We start from the raw sequence: 13,796 nt of genomic DNA on the forward strand, positions 1-13,796 counted from the left end.
CTCATGTCAGTTTTATTTATAATATCCCCCAAACTTGAAACAAACCAGATGTCCTTCAGCAGGTGAACGGTTAAACAAACTGTGTTGTATCCATACCACGGAATCCTGCTGCTGCTGCTGCTGCTAAGTCACTTCAGTCGTGTCCGACCCTGTGCGACCCCATAGACGGGGCAGCCCACCAGGCTCCCCTGTCCCTGGGATTCTCCAGGCAAGAACACTGGAGTGGGTTGCCATTTCCTTCTCCAATGCATGAAAGTGAAAAGAGAAAGTGAAGACGCTCAGTCGTGTCTGACTCTTAGCGACCCCATGGACGGAAGCCTACCAGGCTCCTCCGTCCATGGGATTTTCCACGGAATCCTAGCCAGCAATAAAGAAAAAAACAAATTCTTGATACACACTATGCTTTGGATGAAGCTTAAGGGAATTATACTGAGTACAAAAGCCAGTCTTAAAGGATGCATACTATATGGTTCCACTTACATAACACTCTCAAAATGACCAAACTATAGAGATGGCGAAGAGATCTGTGGTTGCCAGGGGCTTGGGGGTGGCGTGGGTACAGCATAGAGGGGAGATGTGTGTGATTATAAAAGGGTAGCTCCAGGGATCCTTGTGGTGATGGGGCTGGTCCTTGTCTTGACTGTGGTGGCAGAAGCTGCTCATGGGATAAACTTGCAGGGAACTAAACATACGCAAAAGTAAGTGCAAATAAGTAAGTTCATGTTAAACTGGGGAAATCTGATTCAGATTGGTATTTTGCCATAGTCATTGTCAATGTCAAGGCCCTGGCTGTAATCTTATTATAGTTTTGTGAGATGTTGTTACCACTGGGGAAACTGGTTGAGGGATGTGTGAGATCTCTAGGTATTATTTCTATTCTTTTTTTTTTTTTAATGATTGTATTTATTTATTTTTGGCTGTGCTGGGTCTTCATTGCCCTGAGGGCTTCTCATTGTTGTGGCTTCTCTGGTTGTGGAACGTGGACTCTAGGGCATGCGGGCTTTAGTAATTGCAGCTCGGTTGTTGTGGATCCCAGGCTCTAGAGCACAGGCTCAATTGTTGTCGTGCACAGGCTTAGCTGCCTTGTGGAATCTGCCTGGACCAGGGATCGAACGCATGTCTCCTGCATTGGCAGGTGGATTCTTTACCACAGAGTCACCCGGGAAGCCCTTGGTATTATTTCTTATAACTTCATGTGACTCTGCAATTATCTCAAAACAAGTTTAATTAAAAATTATGTGAATATTTCGATGGTAATCAAAAGACAAGTATCTGTACGTTCTGGATGATCCGAGTGACCCCTTTATAGCCGTATAAGCTAGTTCCCCAGTGGATCATCAGTGCTTTCTTTGGAATGAATGTTTATTGCCAGTCACTTTGCACAAGTAACAACATCTTGGCAAGAACAGAAATCAATGACAAGCCTCCCTGGTGAGCAGGCCAAGTGTCAGAGAAAGAGTCTGCAAGGCAGAACTGAAAAACATTCTTACTGGCTCCCTAGGGTTGACTGTATTATTGTAATGCCAGTTAAACATGCAAGCTCATATACAGATTTCTAACTGAATATAATAAAAACTACAAAACCAATAAAATTCAAATTAGTGCCATTAATTTACTGCAATGAATGATGCTGCTGTGTTGAAACTAACTGGTTGATTATAAAGTGGCGATTATACACACACTGCTACAGGGCTTGCCTACCATTTTTTTTTCAGAATTGGGGCTACTTTGGTTACAACTTGAACTTCCTAGGGAGCCAGGGCGCATGTCAGAAAAGACCTCAGATCCTCTGGGATAAATATAAAAAGGACCATTAGCTCTTAAATCTTCTTAACAGCACACTTTCGTGCACAGACATATCCTTGACCAGCTTGGTTAGCTTGTTTCCTGGCCTTAGCAAATACGAGGATTATTTCTGCAGGCTATCCCCTCGTGAAATGACCACAGAGAATGTGACAATCATGGGGAGATTGGAAAATTACAAAAAGCAGATACAGAAACGAAATATTTTAGTGATTGTGAGGAAAAGGCGCAGAACTTCTGAGAAAATCACAGTCCGACTGCCCAGCACACCGAATAATGTTCATGATAATGATGCTTATAGTGATGAATGGAAGGTCGAGTTAAGTTGAGAGGCTCATGCTTGGGAAGATTGGGTGGTCCCACCTGGACTCTCATGTGTTTTGGAGTTCTGGTCCTTGAACAAGCACTCTTCTGTCTTCCGCAGTCCTGAGCATCCATGGGCGACTCTTTCTCAGCAGGGAGAAGGCAGACGCTGTGGGCACCTGTGCTTGAGCTCGTGTGTTGGGATGGGACGGGGGAGGGAGATGGAATTCTATGACATGCAGAGCAAATGGCCTCACACGTGATTAATTGTGCCCCCCCCCCACTTCCTGGGCTCTCAGGGCTGCTGATAATTGCTCCCCTTTTCAGGATTTCAAGGTGGCACATCCGACCTTTCAAGCTTTCATCTTCACACCTCTTCATGCCTCTTATGACAGATAATTACAGCTGAGGATGAACACCAACAGGAAAGCAGACCTCTTCTCGTCACGTTAGGCACTTCCACCAACATTTTAAGACAAATTATTAATAACTGTGCTCGAGAAAGCGGTACCAGCAGAAGCTTCTGAGATACTGAATTGTTTTGTGACTGTGGAAGAAAGAAGGCCATTTCCGTGACAAATAGGGGAACTTTTATGAAGTGATTAAATATTAATTTATCCAACAAATATTTATTACATGCCTTCAGTGTTCAAGATGCCTTATTAGGGACCACAGGGTACACAAAGCCATACATGATTCAGTTCCTGATCTAATGGAGTTTATAACCTGGGAGTTTAAAGTAAGATTTATTGTTCCAAAGTCCTACCATATAAAGAAGTGTCAAAACTGTAGTTCGGTGACTTCCCTGGTGGTCCAGTGGTTACACTCTGCCTGCTAATGCGGGGGACACAGGTTCGACCCCTGGTCCTGGAAGATCCTACATGCCGAGGGGCAGCTGAGCTGGCTTGTGTGCCACAAATACTGAGCCCACGCTCTGCAACGAGAGAAAAACCTGCACAGCCCAGCAGAGAGTACTCACTGCTTGTCCCAACTAGAGAAAAGTCCATGGGCAGCAATGAAGACCTCAAAATAAATACATAAATACAATAAAAAAGAATTAACTATTAAAAAAAGAATTAGCTATGCAAACATGGAGTTCAATGTTAGTGACCAAGGAGGCGAGAAGTGGGGATGTGTAATGACAAGGCACCCCCGAGCTGCCCCAGAAGGATGAGCAGTGCAGTATGGCAGGAATGGGCAAGGGCATGCTCCATGGAGGGCATGGTGTGGGCAAAGTTGTAGGGGTTGGCGGTAAGGAAGCAGTGAGTTTCTCTGGACAATGAAATCCTGATGGGGGCGTAGCTGGAGATGGGCAGAGACCAGATTGTAAAGCACTTTTTAAATGCCGGGCTAAGCAGTTAAGCTTTATTCTTTGGGAAGTAGAGTGACCAGCAGCGGCAGTATTAGTGGGGACAATTAGAACGGATGGGAACAATCTCCACTCCACTAGGAGGCCGCCGCAGGAGCCCAGGTAGAAGGCCTGAAGAGGGAAAGTGAAACTTCAGTTTCAGGGAGTCTGGCACAACCATGTCAGGTCAGTCTGGAGGGCGGTGAGCCTCATTTTTGGTCATGGGCAGCAGATAGGGAAAGCAGATGTTTGATAAGACTGTACAGGTTTCATCGGGAGGGAACCCAGCTTCCAAGGCATTCCTGCCCCAAAGGGCTTGCCCAACTTCAGTGTTTTTGTTACTGAGTCCAACCTTGCACTGCTTGCCCTCATGACAGGCCAATAAAGGGAAAGACAAGTTGCTGGGGCAAGGAATAGAGACTTTATTTGAAAAGCAAGCAAACCAAGATGATATAGACTTGTGTCCCCAAGAAACCGTCTTGCCTGAGTTAGAATTCAGGCTTCGTTTATACTAAAAGGGGAGGGAGGAAAGTCAAATATTTCCTGGCTCCCATCAGCCACCAGAGATGTGTTAATTTCCCCCTCCTTGCAGTCATTCACAGGTGGGTCTGGTCACGTTGTTTACTGTGAGCTAAGCAAAGGTATTTTAGCTTAATGCTCATTACCTGGGGAGGCAAGTTTCCCAGAGATGGGCTCTTATGTATAATTTAAGCTTCCCTTTAGTAATTAATTTATAACAATATAAAAGTTTCTTCCCTATTAGCTTTTGGAACTAATGTACTAAATTTATCTCATCTGCAGGTTGACATTTCGCAATTTTGAACTGATCCTATGTAGTTTCATGAGATGTGCCTTGAATCTCCCCAGAAGGTAACCCACACCTGTCGGTGAGTCTCAAACCTATTGTTAGAGTGGGTCAGGACCCTAAGATTGTGCCTAGCGCCCAGCAGGAGCACAGCAAATGCAGATGTTTATAACCGTGGTTCCTATGAAAGACCAAGCTCAAATCAGACCTTCCTTTATTGGTTCATTCACTCGGTTGCGTATGCCGAGTCCTACTATGTGCAGGAGCCAGGCCACATCTGTGGCTGTCCGCCTCCGTGCTCTTCCCCTTCTCCGAACTCCTCTTGCTCTCCTCTGTTTTCCTCACCAGCAAGTTCTTCCCTCCAGAGGTGGGAGGGAGTAGAGGTTCCCCTGCTGGGTGGGATCTGGACTGACCACCAGCAAGGAGAGGGTTGAGGGCCACCTTTGTGGGGAGTAAGCCATGAAGTCTAAACGTGTCACCAGGCATGGAACAGCATCGCTGGTGCACATGACAGCAACAGCAGGTACTGCATCGGGAAAAGGGGAGAGGGGAGCATGGGGAGGCCTGGGCAAGCCTGGTCTCCGTCTGTGCCAGGCGCAAGTTCTTTACCATTACACCTCATGCTTGTCATGACCTTCCAGTGAGTGCGGCACTATCATCCTGATTTTAAAGATGGAGAAACTTGTTTTTACAAGGACTATGTAATATTGCCCAGGTTACACAGGTTGTAAGCTGGATTTGAACCCAGAACATTCTGGCTCCAAAACTCAGGCGCTGGCCCAGCCCACACTCTTAACCTCTTTACTGTTCCCTAAAGACAGATAACAACGTGACCACTGTGGCCTGAATGGGTACACGGTTCACCACCTTACTTCCGGGGCTTAGCACAGGGTCAGACACACACTAGTGAGGGTGTTAGTCCCTCAGTCATGTCTAGATCTTTGTGACCCTATGGACTGCAGTCCACCAGGCTTCTCTGTCAATGGAGCTCTCCAGGCAAGAATACTGGAGTAGGTAGCCATTTGCTTAAAAGCTCGTGAAGTGTTTGTAAAATGAATATATAAGAATGCATAATTTCCTTAATTAATCATTCTACTACTAGCCTGCATCAGTGTAATGTTTTATTGTTAGTGCTCACTCAGATTTCAGGGATAGCAAACATGATCCTATCCTACTCTGCCTGTAAAAATGACCCCGTGCAAAGGCCAGGACAGGTTTAATAGCCCCATTTTGCAGAGAAGGAAACTGAGGCTTAGGAAGTTTAAGTGACTTGTCTGAAGTCCCAGAGTAAGGGCATCACGATGTAGAATTCAAAAGCCTTTTTTTTTTTTTTTCCACTTTAGCTCAATACCCTTTCTCCACGGCTGTACTTCTTCCTCTAGTAATGAGGTAGAACCCAAGTGCAGAGTCTTTCTTTCCTCATTAGCATTCTTTCCAAAACAGGCGACAGTGGGCCCATCCTATAAAATGCCATAAAGCAGACTCGTGTGGTCTTTGTCCCGCTCTGGAAGCATCTGTGAGTTGTGCTCTGGAGGCAAGGGGAGAAAATGTATTAGGTTCTCTAATATGATAATAATATAAAAAAAAATTTACGGTGCCCCAGAGGGAGAGAATTACAGATGGATGAAAGGTGACTATTTAATGTAGAGGCTTTATTTTAAAGGGGTATAAAAATAAATAGAAGAAAATAGAGCGCAAGCAGAACCTGCAGATAATGGAAGGCGGATGGGCCTTGTTTCCCGGCGCTCCTGCCGCAGCCCACCTCCCTGTGTAAAGATGGCCAATTTTAACATTTCCGACTTCATCATTTTTCAAGTAGCTCCACCGTCTCTTGCTTATTTGCCAGTCCTCAAGAGATTTCTAGAACTCCAGGAGTGCATTTGGCCTCTCTTTCCTTCCCTTACTTCACCACCTCCCTTAAGGTTCTTCCTGAAGTCAGACCCTGGGCCGGGCTTGGGGATGGGAACTTGTGTGCCTCTGGAGTCCATGATGCCATGACTTCTGTGTGACCAGCTGGGGGCGCTCTGTGGGCAGGAGCCATGTCCCAGGAAGCCAGGAGGTTGCAGACCCTCACTTCACACACTCGGGTCTCTGGTTGCCACCCTATCCCCTTCTACTTCCCCTCCCTCACCCCTGGGCAGGTTGTTTTGAACTCTTCCTTTGCCGGGGGATGCACATGGACCTGCACCCCAGAGGCATAGCCAGGGTGGGGTTCTGCCCATCACCCTCTGCCAGGACACTGTGAGCAGGCATGTCAGCCCTGAACTCCAGCTGCACTTCGCCAAGACCTTGCAGGACGTAAACTCTGCTCAAGTTTCCCCGAGTCCAGCTTCACTCCAAACTTCACTGTCCTCAGGAGGCCACTAACCTTCCACCTACAACAGTCTCCCTGTCCCTGGTGGCTCAGATGGTAAAGAACCCACCTGCAGTGTGGAAGACCCAGGTTTGATCCCTGGGTTGGGAAGATCCCCTGGAGAAGGGAATGGCGACCCACTCCAGTGTTCTTGCTTGGAAAATTCCATGGACAGAAGAGTCTGGTGGGCTACAGTCCATGAGGTCGCAAAGAGTCAGACATGACTGAGCGACTCTTTCACAACAGTGTCCATCTGCTACAGCTGCTCTTTGATCAAACTAAAGCATTTTTTCTCCTTTATTCTCTGTCTGCTGCCCTCCCAGCCTGCTGGTTTCAGGGTCTCCCGTCCTGCAGGTGGGCTCTGGGGGGTTTGAGTTTTGCTCTCAGCTTTTTTGACTCCCGTTCTGTCTTCATTCCAACCTCTCATTGATGCAGACAAGCCAGGCAGCCCCATCTCAGCATGGGCATGGAGGAGACGATGGTTCCCTCCAGGGCTGTGGGGGGGGGGTGGGTTGAGGGGGGTGGGGGTGGGGCAGAAGGGCCCAGACAGTGAGGAGAGAGGAGGCTGGTTTTGTCTTCATCTTCCTGCAACATCGCCCCTCTCCACCGTTCAGGCCTCCCTGCTCCCCCTGCCTGGACTCGCATTCCAGCCTGGCAGGGCCCGGAGCTTCCCACAGGCCCATCTCCTGTGGTAGTCCCCACTCTCCCCTGACCAGGGTGGGGCCCCTGCCCCTCTGCTGTTCCAGCTGAGCCCCCACGTGAGACAGGCTTCTGACTGGGGGTGGAAGGCCTGGCTCAGGGCACCTGGAGGATGTGCCAGGGGGCAGGTGCAGGGGCTCCTGTGGACTGAGGCTCTTTCTCTGCTTGGCCCACACGTTTGCGGGCTGGTTCGTGGGGACCAGTTCTCCTAGCATCCTGCAAACAGGCAGGGCGTGGCTGCAGCCTCCAGGTCTGTTTCTCAGAGTTGTGCAGAGTGGCCTCATCCCCAGCCACTGTCCGGCAGGGCTGGGGTTTGACCTCCCCATACCATTGCCTCATCACGGGGCTTTCACTTCAGGGCTCAGCCTGCCTCCATGTCCCTTGGTTTCTCAAAATACACTGTAGGGTGCCACACATGCGCACAGTCAGACATGCTGACAAGCACTGGGAAACCTTTGCTTTCTTAAAACAGAACTCTAATGCAAACGCACTTCTGCTGTTTTTCAAGAGCCAGATCGTCGTGTACAGAATTTCCATTTCTTCTGAGTTTAGTTCGAGACTGGCTGCTGGGGGACACGGCTGACATGGGGTGTCTGGACTCTCTGGGGCGGGGGAGCTTCTCCCAATAGCCGGCAGCAGGCAAGGCCTGGGCCCCATGAAAGGTCTCTTTTCTCAGAGGTCCTGTCCTGGGCCCCAAGAACATAGCAAAGTCTTAAAAGGTGAATGATTCCAGGAAATATAGGACAGAAAAGTGAAAGGAGTCTGGAGAAAAAACTTATTTGGGGAATGTGTGCCTTCGAGGCCCTGCGAGCACACACACTTAAAGACAGTGGTGAGAGTTCAGGTCACTGGAAAGAGCCCTCATGAATTTTTTAGGTCTTTTAGGCAGGAAAAGGGATTTTTTTTTTCCTTCAAAACTATTCCGTTTTAGGGCTTCCCAGGTAGCTCAGTGGTCAAGAATCCGCTTGCCAATGCGGGAGACACAGGTTCGATCCCTGGGTCAGGAAGATCCCCAGGGGGAGGAATGGCAATCTACTCCAGTATTCTTGTTTGGGAAGTCCCACGGACAGAGGAGCCTGGCGGGCTACAGTCCATGGGGTTGGAGAGTCGGACAGGACTTAGTGACTAAACAACAATTCAGTTTTAAGTTTCTGTGTAAAATGTGGACATAATATTGTTATTTCTCTTCCTCCTAATTGGTGAATCTGTGGGATCCTTGACTTTCATTGAGAGAAAACCATGTCTTATCCAATTTCTGCAGTTTTACTTAACGTCTAAACTGTGTTCAAAGCCCGTTGCCTTCTTGAACAAGGCTGATGGTCTGCATCATTGGAGCAGAAGTAGATTGAGCAAAGCCTCAGTTTATTCTCATGTGAATCCACGATTTCCGTGAAGAGTTTAGCAGATAGGGGGTCTGGAGGAGAAATTCAATAGGTCACCTTTGGGGAAATTGAACTTGGGCCCTTTTTTAAAAATTCTGGACAGACCTCATTTTATTTTGTAAGAAAACCTAGAAATGACTCACCGAAAAGAATCCACATAAAAATGATATGTAGGAGTTTTTGAATAAAAATAAGCCATAAATAAGTAATAAATCCTCGATAGGCCCATTGAAAATGGATAGCAATAATGTTGTGTTTACTGCCTCACTCCCAAAGCACAGATATTTATTATAATTCAGGGCAATTCATTGTACTTGTCTGGCATTTATAAAATTCTCATCATAGTATTAGAGTAAGAACCCATTTTCTAGGAAGTATTGTTGTAATAAACTGTAATTAGTGGGTTGTAAACAGCCGTAATTCATTTTTGGAAGGAAAAGGCATGTGGACAGCTAAATATTTGTGAGCCGGTCTGCTCGCTGGAGCATTTCCATCAGCTGGACGCGCACCTGGAGCGCGGGGCTCGTGCAGGACGCAGCCGGACTCCTCAGCTCCAGGCTGCCTTTCACGGAGACCACTGGTTTTCCCACTACTTCCCCTGAGGACGGCCCCGTCCCAGCGCTCCATCTCGATGCAGCCTCTGTTGTTTTACAGCGTGCTCCTCCGGATACCAGCGCGAGGCACTCTTGGCGGCCCACCTGGAAGAGGAAGCGGGGCAGGTGCCCGCCGGCCGGGCTCCCAACGACACGGTGTGAGACCTCGGGCTACAACACGGGACCCGGGCGCTGCTCCGACCCCTCGTGTCTTGTGTTGCAGCCGGAGGGACGCAGGTCCGCAGCAGAGCCTGCTCCCCGCCCGCGCGGGACTCGGCAGCGGGAAGGAAGGTGGGTGTGCGCTCTACAGGGTGGCCTGGGGGCAGCCCCCGCTCGGACCCCTTCTCGGTCCGCGATCAGTCTCCGTACAGGGCTTCGTTCACCCCTAGTCCGCGTTGGGTCCCTCGTGCCGGTTTCCCGGGGCGCGCAGCCTGCTTCGAGCTGGGCTTTGAGGCCGCTCTCTGCTCGTCACAGGCAGTGCCCCCCACCCAGCTCAGGTGACCACAGTGAGGCTTGAAGGGCCTCAAGAAAGTTTCTCCCCCAACGTCTCCCTCATTGGTGGGAAAGCCCACCGTTAAACCCGCATTCCTGCTGGTGGACGACAGACATTGCTTTTTTAGTTGTTTCTTTTTTTTTTTTAATTTTAATTTTTACTTTATTTTGCTTTACAATACCGTATTGGTTTTGCCTGTAGTTGTTTCTTAAATGTATTTTTCTGCAAGGTGGTAGATTAAACCATTGCAGGCATCAGCTGGGTTTTATTGGTTACATTCCTCTCCAACATGGCTGGGATTTGAGACGGAAATGGAATCTGATGGTAAATTTCCATAGGGAAAAAGCTCCAACAGAGGATCCTCCAAAATTTGGAAAAGAATGATAGAGAGAATCATTCTACTCAATGTTGGAGGTGGGAGACATCAAAGGCAAGCGCCTTCACCATCTCAGCACAGGCTAGAGCTGTGGACACGGAGTCCAGAGAGTTGTAAGCTGGGGTCTGTGGGTCACATTTCTGCGGTGCACCTGCCCCCACCCCCATCCCCCAAGTAGTGGCTTTCAGCCAGATCTGAATCAATCCCCCAGGCACAACTGGGTGTGTTTCTTCCACAGCCACCCAGTCCTCAGTACAAATCATCAGTTCATTCCTTCACTTTTTTGCTGGCCTCGTGGTGCTCATGAAGCCGCCTATTTTAGAAGGAACTTACTAGGTTTTAAATGTAATAGGTTCAGCATTTTTCCTCGACTGATTTGGAGGGCAGTGGAATAAAGTGAGAGACCATATTTAAATGAGCTGAAGGGGAAACCAGGTGGCTGAGAAGGTTGAGATGAAATGGTGGTTTTCAGCTGGTCCTGGAATTCTTCCCAGGCAATGTGATTATTTAGGAAAATACCTTGGGATGAAAAGTGGTTTGGCCAGACATCAAGGAATCAGTAGAAACATCTAGATTGCCTTGTATTAGAAATGAACAATTCTTTGGAGGCGGGAGGAACAGGAAAGGAAGAAGTAAAGAGAATAGGTCACATGGCGGGGGTTTTATTGTACAATCTGAAGAAGAACCCAGCCTGTATCCACTGGTGTTCACTAACGTCTGTTACACCCACAGAGGCCTCGTCTGAATGGGGTTCTGTTAGTTTCTTGGTTTTGTTGGAACTTGGCGGAAGGGACTGGGTTTCACATTCATGACACATGTGAGGTGGCCTGATGATTTGTAAACTGAACTAATTTAGGACAGATGTTAATTTGGAGAGGCATGCTTATCATTCGAGAAATTTAAGAAGTCTTGGTGGGGAGGCAGGGTGGTTAGCTTTATGTTTCAACTTGGCTGAGCAGCGGTGACCAGGTATTTGGTCAAACGTTATTCTAGATGTTTCTGTGAGAGTCTTTGTTGGATGAGATTAACATTTAAATGCGTGGACTTCAAACCAATAAACCTTCCTAGGGTGAGTCAGCCTCATCCATTCCTTGAAGCCTTACTAGAACAAAGACTGACTTCCTTTGAGCCAGAAGGAATTCTCCCAGCAGACTGCGTTTGGAGTTGAATGACAGCTCTTCCCCAAGTCTTCAGTTTGCTAGCCTACCCTGCAGATGTGAAATTTATTATGCCTCTACAATCACATGAGCCAATTAAAAAAAAAACTCTCTCTCTGTATATTTATGTATGTATACACATCCTACTGGTTTTCTTTCTCTGGAGACCCTGACTAACACAGGAGAGGATGTCAGAATGAGGGTCTGAGACAATCTTATCTAGATTATTTGAGACAGGAAGACTCTGCTGATGTAGAGGTGAAGACTTACTTTTTTCTTAAATTGATTTCCAGTTTAATTCCACTGTGGTCAGAGAACATATTTGGCATGATTGCAATGCTTGAAATTTATTGACTTGTTTAATGGCCCGATAAATAGTCTGTATTGGTGAATATTCCATGGGCACTTGAAAAAAATATGTTTTCTGCTGTTGTTAGGTGGGGTGTTCTATAAGTGTCAATTAAGAAATCTTTGTGGATGGTGTTTTTCTTTTTTTGTATGCTTATTAATATTTCTGTCTGCTTATCCTAAAGATTACTGAGAGAAGTGTTGAATACCCAAGTCAGATGAAAGATTTGTTTGGTTCTGTCATTTTTTGTTTTAGCTATTTGTATGTGAAAACTTGTTGTTGGGTGCATATATTTAGGCTTGTCATGTCCTGTAAAACTGATCCTTTTATCATTATGAAATATTCCTCTTTCACTGGTGATTATCCTTGTCTTGAAGTCTGCTTTGTTATTAACACAGCTGCACCTACTTTATTCTGATTAGCATTTGTGTGGCATGTATCTTTCAACCTGTGTCTACTTCTATTTAATGTGTAACTCTTATAAAATATATTTGACTCTTTTATTAAAAAAATACAAGTGATCTTCTATTGGAGTGTCTAGTTCATTTACACTTACTATCATTACTCATATGGTTGGTCTAACCATTTTGTTCCTGTTTTCTGTTTGTCCCATCTGTTCTTTGTTTCTTGTTTCATGCTTTCTCTTGAATTAATCGAGCTCATTCTGGTGTTCCATTTTGTCTCTTTTATTTGCTTTTTAGCTGTACTTCTTGGCAGATAGTTAATTTAGTGCCTGTTCAAGGGGTTATAGTATGAAGCCTGAAGTTATGACAATTGATCTGGAATTCAGTCATACCACTACACAAACAATATAAGAATCTTACAATTGCATTTTACTTTATTTTTTATTTAGTGCTATTTTTGTTGTTTATTTTACTTATATAGTTGTTATAAACCCCTCCATACATTGTTACTGCTTTTACTTTAAATAGTCCATAGTTTTCCAAAGTCTTTCACGTTTGAAATAGTTACAGACTCACAGGAAGTTGCAAAAGTAGTAGAATCCTGTGTATCCTTGACCCATGTTCCTTCAGTGGTAACACATTACCTATACACAATATCGAAACCAGGAAATTGATATTGGTACCATACTGTTAACTTTGCCTAGTTCAGATTTTACCAATTTTCAGTAATGAGTCTGTATGTGTGTGTATGTATGTTTCTATGCCGTTTTACCACACATATAGGTTTGTGTTACTATATCCTCAAGATATAAAGCTGCTCCATCAATGCCAAGGGACTCCCTCGTGCTACCCCTTTAATAGTCACACTCCCTCTCTCCATTCTCTGGTGTCTGGCAACCATTAATTTGTTCTCCATTTCTGTAGTACTGACATTTTAAGAATGTTGTATAAGTGGGGTCATACAGCATGTAATCTTTTTAGACTGGCTTTTTCCACTCGGAAGAATGCCTCTGAGAGCCATGCAATATGCATCATATATCAGTAGTCTACTCCTTTTTATTGCTGAGTAGTATTTCATTTCACCATAGTTTGTTTCTCTATATACCCACTGAAGGACTTTTGGGCTGTTTCCATATTTTGACTATTTTGAATAAAACTGTTATGAGCATTCATATACAGGTTTTTGTGTGGGCATAAATTTTCATTTCTTGGGAATAAATGTCCAAGTGTGTGAGTACTGGGTCAAATAATACAAATATATTCAGTTTTATAAAAAATTGCCAAACTGTTTTCCAGATTGGTTGTCCCATTTCACATTCCCAGTAGCCATGTATGAGAGATTCAGTTTCTTCACAACCTCACAGCACTTATTATTTTTACTTTACTCATCCTTGTCATGATGTTGTGTTGTGATTTTAATTTGCATTGCTCTAATGGCTAATGATGTTAAACAACTTTTTAATGTTTGTTTTCCATCCATAAATCTTTTCAGTGAAATTTTTGTTAATGTCTCTTGCTCATTTTTCTCATTGAATTGTTTCTTTATTACTGTTGGGTTTGTGAATTTTTTGTATGATCTAGATACAAGTCCTTACATAGTTTGCAAATATTTCCTTCCAGTCTGGGGCTTGCCTTGTTACCCTCTTGTAGCTCAGTTGGTAAAGAATTCACCTGCAATGCAGAAGACCCTGGTTCAATTCCTGGGTCAGGAAGATCTCCTGGAGAAGGGAT

General features: G+C 45.7%; 1 non-coding gene across 1 annotated transcript; it reads left to right on the plus strand.

The window, feature by feature from the left end:
- MIR187 (microRNA 187) lies at window positions 9,422–9,530 on the plus strand. The gene has a single exon (NR_129619.1). It is a non-coding gene; the product is annotated as a microRNA 187 (primary transcript).

This window comes from Capra hircus, chromosome 24 (genome assembly GCF_001704415.2).
Source record: "Capra hircus breed San Clemente chromosome 24, ASM170441v1, whole genome shotgun sequence".
Lineage (NCBI taxonomy): Eukaryota > Metazoa > Chordata > Mammalia > Artiodactyla > Bovidae > Capra > Capra hircus.